At 39.2% G+C, this 19,192-nt stretch overlaps 1 protein-coding gene across 6 annotated transcripts in view; it reads left to right on the forward strand.

Moving 5' to 3' along the window:
• RAD51B (RAD51 paralog B) overlaps window positions 1-19,192 on the forward strand; it is a 506,432-nt gene that overhangs the window by 39,720 nt on the left and 447,520 nt on the right. The gene's annotated exons all lie outside the window — the stretch shown is intronic.

Below are 19,192 nucleotides of genomic sequence, written 5' to 3' on the forward strand. Positions count from 1 at the left end.
TTACCTTTTATTTAAAAAAAATATTAAGTTCACTGACATGATATCAAGTAATTTATTTAGAAGGAAATGTAAAACCTTTCTAAAGAGCCTAGTCTAATTGCTGTAACAAGTATCATCATCTTATTACATTTGTTCATTTATTGAGATTATCTTTCCTTTTTACAGTTTGAGCCTGGAGTGGATTTGTTTATTTATTCATGTAATACTGTATGAGTTTCAAGCGTATAACATAGTGATCAGACAGTTACATGATGTACAAAGTGATCAGCCCATTACTGTTACTTGACTTTCAGTAGTGGGAGTTATGATCAGGAATGAAGATGAGGATATATTGCAAGAGTTTGTGGTGGGTAAGCTGCAAAATACAAGTGTTTACTGAGTTACATTCCCATTAGCAGTGTGTGGGAGAGTTCTACTTGTTCATCAGTTGTACCAACATTTAGTATTGTCAGGCTTTTCTGTTTTAGCCACATATCATCTCAACAGAAGATAAGAATTCCTTACACTGAGATAAAATTTAATTATGACTTTATAACTTCTAGATTTGTGTTTGGAAAATTAAAATCTTGGACCTTATAACATAAAGAATATGCATCAATAGTGTCAACTACCACACAGCCTTTGAGATTTATAAACTCAAGCAATAAGTCAATGGAGAAAATGTGGCATTAAAAGGGTTTTGCATATATTAGTGGCTTTTAAGTTCATATTTTAGATTATATGATGTAATTCCTGGTGAAGTCAAGTACAGTAAAGTTTATCATGGATGATGCTCATCTTTTAGATTTTATTGTAGTTGCTTAAAATGATAACTCAAATTCATGTTTTCTCTGGTCAAGGAGAATAAGGGAATTTAAAAATATTTTACATCACCCTGACGAGTGTTGTTCAGTTGGTTGGGTGTCTTCCCACAGAGTGAAAGGCTGCCAGGTCAGGCAGGGCACAAGCCTGGGTTGGGAGTTGGGTCCCTAGTCGGCGTGTGTGTGAGAGGCAACAGTCCATGCTTCTCTCACACGCTGATGCTTCGGTCCCTCCCTTTCTCCCTCTCTTCCCCTCTAAGAAATAAGTAAATAAATATTAAAAAATATTTTATATCAAAGGAGAATAAGGGAATTTAAAAAATATTTTATATAGTTACTTGACAAAAAAAGTATATATGCTTATTTTGTTAATTCATATGCATACACTGGCTCTGGAAGCTCATAAAGAAACTCTGCTGGTTGCATCTGGAAAAGGAAAGTAGGGGCCAGAAGGTGACTTAACTTTTGATGAAATAGGTCTCATCCAATTAGTCATCCTATCTTACAGATACTACCCAATACCTCTTCAATTTAAGCATGCTCTTCGTCTTTTAGCACTTCTGGTTGGCTCCATTTCAGTATATGTCCAGTACCTGATTACTCACTGCCACCTTCAGTGGGGTTCCTCTGGCTCCTGGTGGTCAAGAGTCCTGGCTTTGGAATTGGATGTCGGTTTGAAGCATAACCTCTCTGTTTGCCAATTTTATGAACTTGAGTAAGTTACTTTTCCTAGCTCCAACTCTTAGTTTTTTCATTTGAAACAGGGAATAATAATATCTGACTCACGGGGGTGTGACGGTTTAATGAGATAATGTCTGTAATGGTCTTTACATGATGTTTGACACATTCAGTAAAAGGTAGTCATTAATTATTAATTTTAGTGGTTACCTCATTCCAGATGCTTGGTATGTTTTATCTCTCTTTTCCTAATATTTATTTTCACAAGGTTTCAAGCTCCTCAAAAGGAAAAATCATGTCTTGCTCACTGTCATATCTTCTTTGGGCTGTTTTGTTGATGGATATTGTTACTGCCTGGATCCTCCTACACCTGGTTAACTCACCCGTTCTTTGGATCTCTGACTCTCCATTTTTAATCCCACCCTCAGCAGTTGTGCACAACACTCAGTGCTAGGCACTGTGCTATCATAAAGATGAATAAAACATAGTCTTTGCCCTTAAGGCTTCTATAAATAAGTTAATTGTAGGAGACAAATAAGTAAGTTAATTTAGCTCTCTGTAGTATAATGGAGAATGAAATAAGTACGTATCTTGTGTACTGTTCTTATTCTGTTTCTAACAGATATGTAAGTAATTTGGTACCCACTTCTTTGTCTTTTCTTGGGACTACAGATTACACAGAGAAATAAAGGCAGGTAGCATAGATCTCCATGGGTTCTAGTTAAACTCTTTATTATGTCTAACCTTGGCCCTTGCTGTCCATTCTTATTCAGGAAGAGAGTGCTTGTTTGGAGACAGATAGTGACTACACTGTTAAAGCACAAGCATAATTCCCATGTTATTGCTCAGAAAAAACTAGAAATGAAAGGAAGTTGTGGCTCTTAGTCTTTAGTGTTACTGAAACTGGAAAAGCCGGTATTCATGCTGCCTGTCACTTCCAGAACCGATAAATAGTGACAAGGATTGAATCTTTATGGGTGCTCTATTCAGATGCCAGTGATCTGAGAAGATGGTGAATTATGTACCCTCAAAAACCGTTTTAGGTAAGGATTTGGGTAAAAAGGTTAATCAGATAAGAGTTGCATTCGGCAGGGATTTTCCTAGTATTTCTTTATCTGCTGATCAACAGTTCTTTGTATCACAGAAGTTCCCTCCTTAGAACACAATTGCTCAGATATCATTGCCGACCCCCTGGGGCATGGAGTTGAATTGCTTATAGACCACCTGTGGTCACGCATTCTGGTTCCTAGAATAACACCTTTCCACCTGCTTTACTCACTTAAGCCTATCAACTCAAGCTACAACTAAAATCTTTAAATCTTGAGTTCCCTTGTACATTAATCACTTAAGCCCTATCACTGGATCATTAATGATTGATTTGAATTAATGATTGGGATTTGAAGTCCCTTTTAAGATCAGGAACCTTACTTAGCATCTCAGAGTTTTAGCATCATTTGTGTTGTTTTACTGGCAAAAGTAAGTAGTTATTGAAATTGTTCTATCTTATTCAAATAATCCACAGCGATTTATTTATTTATTTATTTATTTATTTATTTATTTATTTGAGAGGGGGAAGGGAGGGAGAAAGAGGAAGAGAAACATCCGTCGGCTGCTTCTTGTCCACACCCTGACTGGAAACTGAACCCACAACCTAGGCATGTGCCCTGACTGGGAATCAAACTGGTGACCTTTTTACTTTGCCAATGATGCCTAATCAGCTGAGCCACATGAGCCAGGGCTAATAATCTACCGTTTTAAAAGGCTGTTAATAAATAGCTGCGTCTTACAGAATACTTACTTTTGTTCCAGGTGTTCCAGTGAATGCATTTAAAACACTTTTTATTTAATCCTTTAAATAATTTTGCAAGTAGGTTATGTTATTCCTGTTTTATAGATGAAGACATTGAGGCTTATCAGGGTTAAATAACTTTCCCAGAATCACATGGCTACTAAGTGGAAGGGGTAGGGTTTGAACTCAGATCTGTTTCATTCTAGTGCACGTGTTCTTATTCACAATAGGACATTGCTTCCTAGTGTGGAAGTCAGAATTATTCTGCTCCCTTGCCCCTTATTGACTAAAAGCAATTCAATACTCAGAACTCTTTCTTTCAGTCTTTTTTCAGTGAAAAGTTTCACACTTTGCTTTATGCTTTGTTGCTTTTGCTTCTGTTAGTGGTACCAGTATTTCAACTAAGAGAAATACTTGAACACTTGCAGCTTTGTTTTCATTTTCACTTCTATGGAAATCATATGTGTATGTTAAGATTAAAATTAATGCCTTTTATCTGCCAGTCAATATGCTAAAGATATGTTGGGTATCTGTTTTCTAAAGCTGAAATAGTCAAACTTGTAGCTGAAGTCCTGTGATAAGTCTGCTGTCTTAGGAAAATAATTACTAAATATTTGTACTTTGGACCTCTTTTGGGGAACATCTGAAGTACAGACAACCTCCTAAGATTCTGCTTTGAGGTTTAATGAAGACTTAATATGTGTTGTGACTGGACTGGAGACATTCTAGTTTCATGCATTGCCAGATGTGTCCAGTAAAATCACTGCTCATGGACTTAATGAAAAGTCCCTAGGAGCTTACAACTTAAGGTAGTTTTTATAAGCATCATGGCTCAAAGGATCTTTGGTGCATGTATTCGAGGGAGGGGCAGTTCTGACATGAACTGGCAAGTGATGCTTGCAGTCGTGTGGACCGAAGTACACTCTTTTAAAGAAATAATGAAAATGTTATAATGTGAAAAATGGTTTTTTTGTTTCTAGCTTTAAGCTCCTAAAATTGGTTTCATTTCTGAGCCTGTATTATAATGAATCTTGTTTTATTGTTTTCTTTGTGATCTTTAGCTTAGTTTACTGCGTCGTCCAGTGATGGGATTGGCCTTCCTTACAACATTAGAAATGACAGTTTTGTGCCCAACAATAGACTCTTCTTTCACTTTTCTCTTCCAATCTATAGAAATCATGTGTTTAAAAGTAAACATTACACCGAGTCAGCCTGATACAGTAGAAAGCACCCAGAATTTCAAGTCAGAAGATACAAGTTTAAGTACGGGCTGTATTTCAGCCCACTGTGTGATCGTGGACCAGCCGCTTCTCCTTTCTGAGCCTCGGTGTCCTTCTCTGTAGAAAGGGGATAAAGGTTCCTGCCTCATAAGGTTTATTATTATTTTTGCTAGTAGTATTAGTAGACGAATAATAGTAAATATACAGGGTCTGACACAGTAACATCCCCTGTTTATTACAAAACCTTTTACTACAAAATCATAACCATGTAATTCTGTAACATAACAATAGCACACTGAAGCACACCATATGACATTTCAGGTGAAATGTTCAAATTAAAACTGTAAATCATTACACCCATATTATTGCCCGACCAACCACACTGAAGCAGGCGTCACTTCTGCCGGACCCTGTATATTGCTAGATTACTAATCTTTATGGAGGTTTTTACAGTTTGCAAAGCACTTTTATGCCATAATTTATAGGAAGATAAATATATGTAGATATACAAACACATGTATATACACTTGACCTTCTGTATCCATGGGCTCTGTATCTGCAGATTCTGTCAACCTGGGATCAAAAATATTTAAAAAGAAACCATAGTGTTACGTTGCTGCTGGTGTGTACTGTGTTCTTAGGCCTTCCATGGCTGCTTCTGTACTGAATACATACAGAATTTTTTTTTCTTGTCATTATTCCCTAAACAATACGGTATAAACGACTACTTATGTAGCATTTACGTTGTAGTTGGTATGATAAATAATCCAGAGATGATTTAAAGTATACAGGAGGATGTGCACAGGTTAACTGCAAATGTGCCATTTTCTGTAGAGGACTGGAGCTCCCTTAGATCAGCATCTGCAGGGGGTCCTGGAGCAGTCCCCCGCAGACACCGAGGGGTGGCTGTGTGCGTGTGTCTGCATCTGTCTGTGTGATGTATAGGTGTGAGAGCACTTTGTAAATTCTGTGGCATTATGTGAATATTCATTGACGTTTTCATAACCAACTGAACCCGAATTAGTGGCTGTTTTCGCTTAAGTTATTTCAATGATAAATCAGGGTTTTCTAAATTCAGATAATGAACTCTTATTTACCTAAACTAGTTTGGGAATGCTTTCTTTTAAGATTTACTTTAAAATTAAAGTTGACATCTGTCTGATTTCTGTATTATACGTATTGTTTAAAGAATAGACATAGTGGTTCAGTAAAAGTCTCCAGGTAAGTGATCGGGAGTGCATGGGGGCTAGTATCATTTTGGGGAGCTGCAGTGAAGTTCCTGCTCTCCTAAGAGTAAGTTTATCATTTAGTGATAAACCAATGTGATTATTTAAGAGTAAATATTTAGGAACTTTATGTTTACAAAATACACTGCAATTGTTAATTAGCCCACTCCAATGTTTATCTCTGTATTTCGTGCAGGATTTCCAGACACGGTTGGGATGGCTTATATTAACTCTGGAGTTAGTTGGTGTTTGTCTGTATAGTATAGGGATCTTCAAAGCTTATTCGATTGTTCAATTGCACTCGCATTTTCCCAGGAAAATTATCCTGAAAAACTCCAGAAAAAAAATTATAAAACCTGTTCTGTTTGTTTCAGAATCTGAAAGTTTCTAGGACATAAAAGTTCTAAAGTATGACTTACATGTTTCCGTTCAGAAGTTAAATCGATATTTTTGGAGTAACCATTATTTAAGGCATTTTGTAATAACAAGAGTCTTTGCCTTTAAGACTCTGTTGTATTTTCTTAGTGGATACAGACTCATTTAAGAAACGACCTATGTGGTAGGAGCTAGTAGATAATAAGTATTAAGTAAGCAGTTGCAGCAGGTACTGTTGTCTGCCTACCCAGTGCTCATTTCCATCTTTCCCTGGTTAATTGAACCAGGTTGTTTTTAGTGATGGTGTGCCCACCTTAACCAAAAGTCTGTGGCAGTCGTGTTCTTCTTCAGTGGCAGGTGGGCAATGAGACCCAGTTCTGCCCCATGTTACCTGCTTTAGTTCTGTATCACTATTTAATAAATTACTCTGAAATGTACCAACTCAAAATCAGTTACCACTTAGTATTTCCCATATGGGCCAGGAATTCAGATAAAGCCACTGGGGACAGACTGTTTCTGCTCCATCAGGTCTGAGGCCTCAGCCAGCAGACTCAAAGACAGGGCTGGAATAGCACGAAGGCTCGTTCATGCTGTTTGGCAGTTAATGCTTGTGTCTACTGGGAGCCCAGCTAGAACATTCACTCGTGGTTTCAGCGTGGTCATTGGGGTTGAAGAGCTTCCTGAGACGGAGCCCCAGATGGAGGTGATATTCTTTGTGCAACCCTGCCCCGGAAGCCTGCTGCACTGTGTTGGCAGAGACTGTCACAGGTACCCTCCCAGATTCAAAGGGAGAGGACACGACTTTTCAGTTGGTGTGTCTGTTGCATTGTAAAAAGAACATGTGGGGTGCGATAAACATATTGGTGTGGCCATCTTTGAAAAGTACAGGTGCCACCACATTTAAGGGAAGGCTTATTAGTAGGGAGGGGGAAGCTTCTAAGAAAGATTTTATTTCCCAGGTAAAAGGGAAGTGATATTTCTGGCTCGGTCCTCTGTTGTTTATTCCTTCTTTCTGCCTTGAAGGAGCAGCAGCCACATTGTACCCATGAGGTTACAAACCAGTCTGCTGAGGATGTTGACAGCATTGGATGTCAGCCCTGGACTACTTCCAGTCTGGACTGCTTCCAGACTTTTTCTTCCATGAGGCAAATAAATAGCTATTTGTTTAAATTGGTATTGTAAGGCTTTTAGCTTTTTAAAATTTATTTTATTTTTATGTTTTAAACTTTTTTTAAAAAAAAGACTTTCTTTTTATTTTAGAGAGGGGGGGGCAGGGAGGGAGGAGAGGGAGAGAAACATCAATGTGTGGTTGCCTCTAGCAAGACCTGTACTGGGGACCTGGCCTGCAACCCAAGCTTATCACCTGGCTTGGAATCGGACCGACAACCCTTTGGTTCACAGGCTGTCACTCAATCCATTGAGCCACACCAGCCAGGGTATTTTTAAAACTTTTTAAGTATGTTTTTTTTTCCATTACCACTTATTCTCCTTATATCTTCTTCCACCCTTACCCATCTCCACACCCCAATTTATTTTTTACTTTTAAATTACAGTTACCATACATTATTATATTAGTTTCAGGTATACAGTTAGTGATTAGACATTTATGTAACTTATTAAGTGATCATCTCAATAAATCTCACACCCATCTGACACCAGTCTAATAATTAACGTATAGTGTCAGATAGGTTTTTAGTTTTTTACAGCCAATCATAATTACCAAATCTTATGGTTGTCAACCTTGAGCATTCCTAGGACTCACTTAGGTGGCTCCCTAGGGCTGACTTAAAGGGAGAGGTGGAACTCTCCCTTTGGGATGGACAATAAGATCAAAGTATTACAAATGCTATGAACAAATATACGCAGGCGAAAAAAGTGCGAAGATCTTTTTTTAGGACTTCTGAAGCCTTATGCTTTGACCGGCCTTTCCCCATTTTGCCCACCCCTCCCCTGCTAATTACAATTCTACCCTTCATTTCTGTGATTTTGACTTCTTTTGTTTTAAAGATTCCACATATAGCCCTGGTCAGTGTGACTCAGTTGGTTGGAGTGTGGTTCCCGTAAACCGAAAGGTTGCGGGTTTGATTCTTAGTGGGTGCACGTACCTAGGTTGCGGTTTTGGTCCTGATTGGGGCACAGGGCACATACGAGAGGCAACTGATCAGTGTTTGTCTCTCACGTCGATGTTTTTCTTCCTGTCTCTCACCCTCCTTTCCCCTCTCTCTAGAGTCAATACGCATGTCCTTGGGTGAGGATAAAAAAAAGAAAAGAAAGATTCCACATATAAATGGATCATTGTCTTTCTCTGTTTGACATTTTTCAATAACGTAATGTCTTCCAGTTTCATCCGTGTTGTCACAAATGACAGAATCCCCCCTTTCTTAAGGTAAAGAATATTCCTGTGTGTTTCTTCATCCATTTATCAGTTGACACTTAGGTTGTTTCTGTATCTCAACTATTGTGAATAATGCCTTTAAAATTTTACCTTTCACTACATTTGTGTAGTGCCAGATTAGTGCAGTGACTCGAATTAGGAACCAATTAGAATTCAAGTTGAAAAGCATGGATCTATATTGGAAGATAGCCTTGTATAATAATTTATATTGTGCATTATAGACCTGGAAATAGTGAGCCCAGTCTGTAAAATGATCCCTTTCCTTTAGGATTACTAGTTTAAACAAAAAATTATCATCTGTCAGTGAATTATGACTGAGATGTTTGCCAACTTTTTTCCTGGGAGCAAGTGCTGCACAAACTTTGAGCCCATGCAGTTGGCCCCAGCCTTTGCTGTCTGTTTGCTGGCACAGAGTGCTTCTTACAGAGAGCATCACACTTCCCGGGTCTCAGAGTCCTGTGAGGCAGGGCAGCATTAAGGTTCAGATCACTCAGCCCACATTTTTGGTGGTATTGCTTTCAGGGATCTCCGATGCAGTTTATGTGACCCTGATTTTTTATTAAACTAAGTGGCAAATGTTTGGCATTTGTGATACATGTGGCTAAAAATGTTTTTTAGATGTTTTTCTCTATAAGTTGTTGCTCTGGATTATTAGAGACATATCACAAAGTTCACCCTGGGGGGAAGTTTTGCTTCTATGCAAAGATGGATTCATGGGCAAAGCCCAAATTTCCTCATTCATTCATTCATTCATTTATATATCCTACAATATGAATTTATTTATATTTTAATTTTATTTATTTAGTTTTAGAAAGAGGGGAGGGGAAGGAGACAGAGAGGGAGAGAAACATCGTGTGAGAGAGAAACAGTTGCCTCTCACATGCCCCCAACCAGGCATCTGGCTGGCAACCCAGGCATGTGCCCTGGCCAGGAATTGAACTGGCGACCTTTCAGTTTGCAGGCCGGCACTCAATCCATTGAGGCACACCAGCCAGGGCTGAATTTCTTTCTTAGTTTACCACTAGGCTACTATATAATCTGTTGCCATTTTTATTCTTATTATGCTAGAACTTATGGATTCTGATTAACTTCTCTGTCATTTTGGGTTGATAGAAGTATTTTGAAATTACAGTTATACTAGAATATGAACAAAATGCTAATAGATGAAGGAACTTAGAAGCCACCTTGCAGCATGATTTTAAGTGCTATAAGCCATCTTATAGTAAAGGTTATAAATGGGATTTCTAAAATCAGAAAAAGTTGATTCATGGGTTCAGAACAAAATGATACTTTGATGGGACAAGGGAAGAAAATATTTACTTGCATTTGATGTCACTTACTGCCTGCTAAGCATGGGTTTTTCTTCCTTCCATCCTAATGGACCCATGGTTTTCCCCTTGTAACCAATAAGCATCAGGAAACTTGATCCCACTCTCAGTTCAGGGGTAGGCCTCGTTGGCCCAAAGGTTATCTACTCTCCCTTGCCAGTCAGTGGTTCAGGCGTGAGCACCTGACCTAATTCTGGAGAATAGGGTACAGGGAAAGTCTTTTAAGCTTCTGGGAATGTTCTTGCACTTACCGGAGATCCGTGGGAAGATACTTTGTAGGACGTGGTCAAGGAAGTGTGTGGTCCTGGTTATTATGGTCAGACATACTGTATCCAAGAAGATAGAGCTGGTTATTATGGTCAGACATATTGTATCAAGAAGGTAGAGTCAGCCTTAGTGTGAACCTGACATTTTGGAGGGTAGAGCAGAGAGAGAGAGAGAAGCTATGGGTCCCTCGTGACATTTTTGAACAGCCTTTGCTCTGAGTTTCCAGATACGTTAATCTGTGTATTTCCTCGTGGTTTATGGTCCTTGATACTGAAATTGTGGTGCATTTACTGGCAGCATCAGCACCATCTGTGAGCCTGTTGGAAATGACTCTATCTTGATAGGATTTCCAAATGAATCATATGCACAGAAAACCTGGACAAGTGTTATTTTAGGCCACTTTGAATTGGCTTTTTATTTACTCACTAATGATAGCATCCTGATATGATATCCTAAAGTTTTTTCTCTGAGTCACATCTTCCTTCAAGCATGCCATATGGAAATAATGCGGGGGGGGGGGGGAGGGAGGCACCATTTCTGATTATATTGGACACAGCATTTATTGGTTCCTGATAAAATTTTAAAAAGTCTTATCATACTTTGACTGATGTATGGTTTTTAGGGAGTGTTGCTTTTTATAGTTATTTTTAGATGAAACCTAAAACTGTAGTCCTTATTACTTGTGGTCAGAAAGACCCTAATGTTATTTTTGGCAAGTCAGGAGATATGAGCTTAGCGGTGCTGGCTGAGAGCCAGCTTTGGGAGTTGGATCTTACCTCCCTTAGGATTACTCCTTCTCATGCTCTCCGCAGCTCTATTTCTGTTTCAACTAGACAGAGTTTTGTGCTGTATTTCTATTCTAGAACCCTTAACCCCAGGGGAGTGACTCTTGCGTACGGCTGCCTTTTAGACCAGATGTGTGTTTCAGTCACATGAATAGAGAAAGGAATTTTGTTCCACTGCTATAAACTGTAAGTTATCTGTGCAGATGAGCGTTAAATATAGCATGAGTAAATTAAATCTAGGAGCAATCTAGGAATTTTATTTGAGAAAATTTTCTCAGTTTTTATACAGAGTTAGATGCAACATTCCAGAAAGCAAAACATATTATAAAATTCTCATTTGCCCATTTTCTATAAGCCTGTGGCAGGATGAACTAGGTGATTTCAACTCATAAATTAGATGATCATTTCTATAGTTAACTGAGAGTGAGCTGTGTCTGTGGTGCACTTTAAAGGTCTATATTTACTCAGGATGGTCTTAGTTCTAAAAGGAGTACTTTTAAGGGAAGTGCAACTATGCTAATTGATTTTATTTTATTATTACTTGTTAAGTTTATACTATGTTCTAGGCATTTTGCTAATTACTATGAAAATTTATCTCTGATCCTAAAAAGTAAATGATTTTATCCCCATTTTAGACATGATAAAATTGAGACTGGAAAGATTAAGTGACACTCCTAAGGTCACATGGTTAGAGCCCGGGATGGGTGCCCCAAGCCCACAGGGGCCCTCGAGGCACTCACTGCCTGCTGAGCGGGGGACTGGCACGTGTTGAACAGCTCACTGTGATAAAATCCGAGATGAAGTGAAATTAAAGGGAGAGAAACAAACAGCATTATTTAGTGAGAGCACAGAGGAAGAGAGCATGAATCTGACCAGGAAGATCAGGAAAAATAGTTTATCTTCCTTCCTGTTGCTCTTGTTCCTTAATAGGCTCCTCCTGACTTATTCTGTCAATGGTATCACCATTTTCTTGGTACTGAAAACTCGAAACCTTTGATACTTTAATTTTCTGCATATTCTCACATTTCATCAATCTTTAAAGCCTTTTAGTTCTTAATGGAGTTTCTTGCTGTTTCCGACTGTCCATTCTCCCTGCTATAATCCTAGTTTTGTCTGTCACTCACTGTACCATCTAGAACAGTAGTTGTCAACCTTCGGTGCACCTAAGATACATCTAGTGGTCTTTGTCAATCTGGAGATTTGATTCATTAGTGTAAGGTCACAGGTGATTCTGACGCCTATCAAAGATGAGGACCACTTATCCAGGGTGGTGGTCTTCAAAATTTGATCTGGGGACCCCTGAGTGGTGGGGGGAGACCCTGAGGGTGTATGGAGTGGTAACTATTTTCATGATTATTCTAGGATGTTACTTGCCTTTTTCTCTGCACTGACACTTGCACTTGTAGTGCCTTACACAAATAAAGGTCTTCACTGCCACACACTTGTGGGAAAATGTAGTTTTGCTTGAGAATGTTCTTAATGAGTTAATAAAAATCATTAATGTCATTAAATCTTGCCCCTTGAGGACTTGTTGTTACTCTGTTTGATGGTGTAAATACTCATCAGGCACTTGTGTGTTCTGAAGTGTGATGGTTGTCTCAAGGAGCAGCACTTTGGCAGTTTTGTTTTTTTTTCATTGAACACCATGACTGTTAAACAAACCATGATTTTTCAGACTTTGATGTTTGACAGAAAATTTCCCCCAAATGAACAAAAACAATTTTATCATTGCTAGTGATAAAATTTAAGCTTTCAAGCAACAATGGAAATATGGAAAACTTTCCAATACTTAAAGACTTTTCTGATGAGGCTGATGGTGTTTGAAATGTGTTAGCATTGGGAAGATCTTCCTAACAAACTTATTCCATGTGACCAGTGCATGGTATTATAAAAGCATTCAAAGCGCAAGCTAGAACAATGGCTTTTAATGTAACAGCAGGTTCATTGATAAAGCTTCAGAGTCCAGGTTGCAATCTACCTCTAAAAAATGACCACATGAGTTTTGGTATACTCTCAAGGAAGAATAAGTCATTGAAACACTTCTTTTTCCAGCCACATATCTGTGTGAGGCCAGATTACCTTCAGGCACTTGAACCAAAACTGTCCATTGCAACAAATTGCAGAGGTAGACATGAGAATCTGGCTGTCTTGTATTGCGATTTGCAGATATATAAAAGAGTGCCATTCTTTTCATGAGTTTTTTTGAAATACAGTTATATTTTGCAATGATGTGTTTAAGTTAAAATACAAAGTGTTTAATATTGTTACCTTAACATAAATGAATAGATAAGTATTTAAGCACTTAATTAGTTTTAATTTCTAATATGGCACAAGTGGATGAAAAGGGGCTCTGTAGTCAATCTGACCGAAAGTAACCTCACATGGTGATCTGTCAGGAATTCCTAGCTGGGCAGCTCATGGTGGGTAGTCCCCTCCCAGGCCTATAAAAGGTATATATTTGCCTTAAGCAAGCCCTGGCCATTGTTTTTGTGCATCTAGGTTAATACAACTTTGAAATGCTTCTTTTTCAGACCTCTTGGAAGCATAATCGCCTTCATGAGAGTACATAATCTTGTAAACTATCTTGTCTAGGGGTGTCCAACCCATGGCCTATGAGCTGCATGCAGCGGGGGATGGCTATGAATGTGGCCCAAAACAAAATCGTAAATTCACTTAAAACATTATGAGACCTTTTGATGATTACATGTCACACTGTATTTAATGTGTGGTCCAAGACAGTTCTTCTTCTTCCAGTATGGCCCAGAGACGCCAAAAGGTTGCACACCCCTGTGTCCAATTGTGGAGATTTCTCTGTCTTGCTTTCTCCCAGGTTCATGTAATCTTCCTTACTCCTTCCTTAAATCCAAATGTATAAAATAAACTGTAAAACTGTCACTCACCAGAGCACTTGAGATCTTGCTTCCTGGCATGTCATCAGTTTGGCTCAAATAAACTCTTATAAAAATTCTCTATAGGTTTGGATTTTTCTTATGTCAACACAAATACCAGGGAATGTAACCCACATATAAAAAAGCTCTTTGGGAGCCTCAATAATTTTATGAGTGTAAAGGGGTCTGTAGTGGGTTCAGTGTTCCCCCCAAAATATGTTCAAATCCTAACCCTGCTCCCTGTGAATGTGATTTTATTTGGAGATAGCATCTTGGCAGACATATTAAAGTTAAAATGAAGTCATAGTGGGTTTGGGTGGGCCTTCAGTCCAATTACCCATGTCTTTTAAAGAGAAAGGAGATTTGGATCTACAGAGAGGCACAGAGGAGACGCATAGGGAAGAATAGCAAATGGAGACAGGCAGAGATTGGAGTGATACAGCTATAAGCCAAGGAAAAGCAAGGACTGGCCGGAAGCCACCAGAAACTGGGAAGAGGCAAAGAAGGATTCTTCCTTAGGACTTTTGGGAGTGTCAGTACCTTAATTTCAGACTTACAGCCTCCAGAGTTGTGAGAGAGTAGATTTCTGTTGTGTCAACCCACCCCATTTGTGGTACTTCGTTACGGCAGCCTTCAAAACTAATACAGGGTTGGTCTTGAGAACAGAAAGTCGAGAATCTTTAAACCAGGCTGTTATAAATAGCTTCCCACCTGTCTTTTCTCTCAGAGTTTGTCCTGTCAGTACATGCTGCTCACTTCTGCAGATTACTTATCCTAAAACAATTACTGTGCTTCCATATGAAGAAAATGTCAGTGGTTCCTGTACCTAAAGTTCCAAGTGAAGTCCAGACTCTATGTTTGTGCTCAAAGCCATTTATGATCTGGCCCTACCATACCTTCCCACTGTGCCTTCCACATTCCCTAAGGCATATCCTTGGGAACGTTGGCCTGTGTGTGCATTCAGTGGGCCTTCCCTCGTCCATTCATTCACCAAACAAAAACACCTGACCTCACTGAGTTTTCATTCTGATACGGTGCCTTCTAACATGGTAAACACTGGCCGCAGGCGGTTATGCGTTTTAAATTAATTAAACTTAAAACTAAGGAAAATTCAGTAGCTGTATTTCAAGTCTTTAATAGCCACATGTGACCAGTGGCTACTGTGCTGGACAGCACAGACATAGAACATGCCCACATTGTAGGAAGTTCTTTTAGATAGTGCTGTTCACCTTGTCCCCAGATCACCGTGCACTTTTCTCCCTTTTTAGCACCCCTAACATGCCCTTCCCTGCACTGGCTCTCCCCGCCACGCTCTCTGCCCCCTTCCTGCAGCTCCCTGGCGTGCTTGTCTTCATGTTACTCACCCAAATCACCCTTTGCTTCTGACTTAAATACTTCTTTTAAGATTTTACCCTGGCTGGATCTGATCCCTTACTTCTTTTTCTGTACCGCTGGTTTTATTCTGAGAGGTGTTGGTTCTGACCTGTGTCTGTCAGCTGGCATGCAGGGTAGACAGACCTGGAGAGGACTGGATGGATGGCGCTGGCTAGCTTATCGAGGGCACGAACCTTGTCCAAGAGGCCGTGGCAGACTTACCGTCATATTGTCAATAGAAGAAAAGGAGGAAAAAGACAGATGAAACAAACATTCCATGAATATATTAATCTTTAAATCTTATAATTATATTTAAAAAATCCTCCCAGGCACACCTCTGTAGGTAGATAGGACTTTTTAGGAATAAGAATATATTTTTATAGTTAGGTGGGGGTTTTTTGTTTGTTTTTGGTGGGGCGTGGGTGGTTGTCTTCTATTCCAGAGCTCCTCTAATTGTCTACTAGGTCTGTCTTCTTGGTTGTCCCATAAGCTCTTCAAATTCATGCTCAGAACTGAACTTTGAATGTATGTGTAGCTCCTATTGGCCAAAGGTGAGAAAATGTGAGTTAAAAAAAAAATAAAACAACCAAGAAGCAAACAAACAAAAAATACACCCCCCCACACAATTGATTGAAACACATTTAATACACAAAAATCATGTATATCATAATAAAAGGAAAATATTCAACATCTCATTGGAAACCATTGAAGAAAGTAGGGTACTAACTCCTTAGTTTGATAAGTGACAATTTAAAGAAAGAACTCAGCTTTTACCCTATCTTTTGTATTGACTATTTCAGGGAGATTAAGTAACCCTCTACAGAAGAATCCTAGCTAACAAACAGGGAAGGAATGATGGAAATAGATCATCATTTTGGGGTCTCTAGGGAAAAAAGAAATCACTGATTTTGTCAATAATTATCAGTTGGCCCTGGCTGGTGTGTCTTAGTGGATTGAGTGCCAGCCTGAGAACCAAAGGGCTGCTGGTTTGATTCCCTGTCAGGGCACATGCCTGGGTTGCCAGCCAGGTTCTCGGTGCAGGGCGAGGGAGAGGCAACCACACATTGATGTTTCTCTCCCTCTCTTTCTCCCTCCCTCCCCCTCTCTAAAAAATAAATAACAATCTTAAAAAAAAGTATAGCACATACAATTATAAAAAAATAATAATTATTAATGGATGAATTTTGAATAGGCTAAGTATGATTGTTCTGTTTCTTTACCTAAATATACATGATGCCTATTGACCTAAATATGCATTTACCTAAATAGTAGAAAGCTCTTCAGTTTGAATTTTCTCATGATTAGATATAGAATATACTCTCCTTTTTGGCGAGAGTAACACAGAAGTAATGTATGTTCTTTTCAGTGTGTTACATCAAAAGCTACATGATATTCTAACTTAGTACTGGGAAGGTCTTGGTACCTAACAGAGGGAGGAAGTGGAGTTGGAATGGACAGAAGTAGGAAGCAAATAAGGAAGAAGCATTGGAACGATCAGAAAGACTGCTCAGTGAGAAAGAGGGTGCGTTTTTGACTGATACCACATGTTATTATTCACTTGGTTAATCTGAGACTGAACCTCTGCTGAGTAAAGTAGTAGAAATAATTCTAAAAGTATTGTGTTCACTCTCCCTTTACCATCCTTCTGGACTTTTCTAGCAGCTTGAGTGGACAGAATGATTACCTGCACAGTTTGAAGCCTGAACATTGATCTTTGTCTCATCTCTGAACTTCTGGCTTTTCCAGAAATCATATGTGATTTGCATTGCTTCCAGCAGCAACAGGGAATGGCTGTTGACTGCCTCCTATTAGAGCATGTATATATGTATGTGTACATATGCACACATGCACATATGTATTTTCCCCCTCACTATTCTGGGAGTAGTCTAGCTTCAAGTGAGATTTAATCCAGAGGGTTCAAGTGATTGCATAAGGACTCAGTCTTCTTTCTCTTGATCTTTCTGTTCTACCTTCAGTGTTACCCTCATTCTCAGGGTCTACTTTTGGAAAAATTGCTTTAGACCTATGTTGCCTCTTCCTTTTAGTTCCTGTACACGTTCTTGAGGTTCATTCTGATTGGACTAGCTTAGTCATATGCCCACCATGGCTGGGGGATTTGTTGCTTCTGCTGGACCTGGATGGCATGCTCTACCCCTATTGCTAGGGAGGCAGCATCTCCTAAAACACATGGACTATGGGTCTGGAGGGAAGGTTTCCAAAAGAAATGGGGTATATTTACCAGAAGAAGGTGGAATTAGATATCAGTGAGGCACAGCTAACAACTGTTTGCTACCAGGTTTATTGGAATCACTTTAATTTAGTAGTGAATAAAAAAATGGTGGTACTTTGGAGAAAGAAAAGGGCCAGATGAATCCTTTAGGAATAGATGCCCGACTGCTTGCTTTCTCCCTTGCTTTATGGCAATAGCTAACTGTTTTTTCTCAGAATCAATTCCTCTACTTTATGGGCTTCTATCATCCTTGCTGGAGGGAAATGACATCAGGTAAGTAGGGAGTGTAAAGGAAAATAAGCGTAAGGGCCCTGTTTTCCTGTAGCTTTAGTGCTGCCTACCAGATCTGCTGCCAAAGACATATGAAAGGCTTCATCCCAGCTTTCGTCTTGACTTTAGGGGGTGAAATTTGTTATTCTTGCAGAACACATAGAATATTTATCAAATTACATACTTGCACCACAGGAGTTTGATTTTCTTTGTTAGTATTGTCTAAGATTGCATGAAATAAGTCTCTATCCTTGCTTTCTAAGCTTGCCAATGTAAAAAAAAAGTAGTATTTCCTTTTAGAGTCTGAAGCTTTTTTTCCCCCTGCTAGCTGTTATTAAGAAGAATATGTAATTTAGATGTTTGAATAGGAATAGGGGAAATAGCCAAAAACTTTTCAATAGTCCAGTTAAAATACATAATAGCATGTGTTTATAGTAAATCTTTGGAGGAAAGATTGGAAAATCCTGGATAAAGTCATACATCATACGCCTCAAAGGCATGCCTTACTAAGTAAAAGTAGGAGGAAGCAGTATGTCCCCTAACAGGGTATCAGGGGTCCTCACTTAGAAGTTTCTGGGGCAACACTGTTCTCATCTTGGTAGCTGAAGTGCTAAAAGAAATTTCCAACTTTGTTTAATCTTCTGGATTTTGTGTTGAGTTAAATGCCATCATGTTCTATAGCCTCATGGATTTGCATAAACACTTTCCCTCTGAATTTATACAAAGGAATATGTATTTTGTGTGTGTTAGAAATATGATACTCCCGCACTCCCAACTTGGAACTCTGTGGAGAATTCACCTCATTTTAATCACAGATATGGATGAGGGGCAGTCTAACTTAAACATGTGGACTTTGGCCCCAGGCCAACATAGGTTCTAACCAGGTTTTTTATGTTTTGGGTGTCTGTAGACTTCATTTCTCTCATATATAAAATAGGCATTCAGTCATTCATTCGACAAATATTTAATATTAGTCACCTTCTAGGTGCTGGGGATACATCAGTGAAGAAAACAATGAAGATCAAACTTTCTTGGTGCAGCTTATGTTCTAGTGGGGGGAGAAGCAAAAACAGTAATTTTATGTCAAAGATAGTAATCCCTGTGAGAAAAGTAAAAGTACAGCAGGGTCAGAGAGATACGGAGTAGAGAGGAGAGCAGGTGCAGAATTAGAGTAGTCAAGGTGGCATCGTTGAGAAGGTGACATTGGAGCAAAGACTTGAATGAGGTTTTTTGCAAAGCTCACTCTGGTTGCAGTCTTGAGGGTGGACTGTAGGGGGTGACGGATACCAGCAGAGAGAGCTGCTGGGAGGCTTTCCCAGTACCTGGGTGTGAGATGATGGTGGCTCAAAGCAGTGGCACAGAAGATGGTGAGAAGTGGTTGACTTTTGTATATATTTGGAAGCTTCAGCCAACAGGATTTTCTGATGGTTTGGAGATGTTAGTGAAACAAAAAGAGGGCCTAGACTTTTGGCCTGAGGAACTGGATGGATGGAGGTGCCGGTGACTGACAGGAGGAAGACTGTGGGAAGACTGTGGGAAGACTGTAGGTTTTAGGGGGAGATCGGGA

The sequence above is a fragment of the Phyllostomus hastatus genome, unplaced genomic scaffold (assembly GCF_019186645.2).
Source record: "Phyllostomus hastatus isolate PE091 unplaced genomic scaffold, TTU_PhHast_1.1 phas_scaffold_501, whole genome shotgun sequence".
NCBI classification, from domain to species: Eukaryota; Metazoa; Chordata; class Mammalia; order Chiroptera; family Phyllostomidae; genus Phyllostomus; species Phyllostomus hastatus.